Source organism: Penaeus monodon, chromosome 20, assembly GCF_015228065.2.
Source record: "Penaeus monodon isolate SGIC_2016 chromosome 20, NSTDA_Pmon_1, whole genome shotgun sequence".
NCBI classification, from domain to species: domain Eukaryota; kingdom Metazoa; phylum Arthropoda; class Malacostraca; order Decapoda; family Penaeidae; genus Penaeus; species Penaeus monodon.
In genome coordinates this window covers 4478515-4480092 of record NC_051405.1, presented here as the reverse complement: position 1 = coordinate 4480092, position 1578 = coordinate 4478515, and the positions used below count along the sequence as shown (strand labels likewise).

At 26.9% G+C, this 1578-nt stretch overlaps 1 pseudogene; it reads left to right on the top strand.

Moving 5' to 3' along the window:
• The first annotated feature begins 1 nt into the window (after position 1).
• LOC119585551 lies at positions 2 to 1425 on the top strand (annotated as a pseudogene).
• Positions 1426 to 1578: the final 153 nt, after the last annotated feature.

Below are 1578 nucleotides of genomic sequence, written 5' to 3'. Positions count from 1 at the left end.
AATATGCTTAGAAAGAGGACAGGCTTGATTCATTGAGTGGGGAAATTTTTAACTCTAAATTCTAGTTCTGTTGTGATAACTTTAATCTTAATTGAATATCTTTCATGTTTTTAAGCTTCGTAATATTATTTCTTCTATAGTATTATATTTTAAAAAGGGGAATATATATCTGGTGATAATAATGTAAATCGATTTTTATATTTAGTGCTGGCTTTTGTTTTATCTATAGGTTTTTTTAATTATTAGTCCTAATTTAATTAGAATTCTTTTAGGGTGAGATGGTTTAGGGTTAGTTTCATATGTTTTTGGGCATCTATTATCAAAATGAAAAATCAGCTAATGCTGGTATGTTAACTGCTCTTTCTAATCGAGTAGGAGATGTAGCTATTTTATTATCCATTTCTTTATTCTTTAGTTTTTGGGGGATGAAATTTCCTATTTTATGTAGACAATATATCTATATTAAATATTGATAATCTATTATGCAGATTAGTAATCTTGGCTGCTAAAACAAAGAGAGCTCAAATTCCCTTTTCAGCTTGATTACCTGCTGCTATAGCAGCTCCTACTCCTGTTTCTGCTTTAGTTCATTCATCTACTTTAGTTACAGCTGGAGTATATTTATTAATTCGTTTTAGTCTGCTCTAGAAGGACGTTTTATGTCAAAGAATACTATTATTATTATCAGGGTTAACTATATTATACCGGTCTAGGAGCTAATTTTGAATGATTTAAAAAAAAATTTTTTGCTTATCCACTTTGAGTCATTGGGGTTTTATGATAAGAATTTATCATTAGGTTAAAGCAGATCTTGCCTTCTTTCATTTATTAGCACATGCTTTAAATTTAAAAGCTCTTCTATTTATATGTGCAGGTTCAGTAATTCATAGTGTTAAAAAATATCAAGATATTCGAAAAATAGGAGGTTTAGTTTATCATATAACCCTTTTAAATAGTATATATATAAATTTATCTAATTTAAGCTTTATGGGTTCCTTTTTTGGCTGGTTTTTATTCTAAAAGATATAAAATTTTAGAAGTTGCTTTTTAATATATTTCTTTTGTTTTTATATGCTTTAGCTACGGGTTTAACAGTCTGTTACACAATACGTTTAGTTTATTATACTTATCAGGTGATTTTAATCTGGGAAATTTATACTCTGTTAGTGATGAAGGTAAATTATAACTAATCCTATATTTGGTTTAGGAGTAGGAGCTATTTTTTGGTGGAGCAAGACTAGCTTGATTATTTTTTCCTTCCCTTTATAATCTGTATAAGACCTTTTTTAAAATGCTAGCTTTAATTGTAATATCAATTGGAGGTATATTAGGGGTAATTAAATTTAAAAATACTGTTAATTAAAAATTTAATTCTTTAAACGCTTATAGTCTATTGTATTTTCGGGCTCTATATGATTTATACCTTTTTTTATCTCTTTGAAATTATATATTTTTTTTTAGAGGGTTAGAAAATTAAAAAGTCGTGTTAGGATGATCTGAATTTATGGGGGTAAAGGTTTTTAACTTTCATTATATATTTCTAAAGTTTACAGTTTTTACAGGATTAAAAATAAAAAA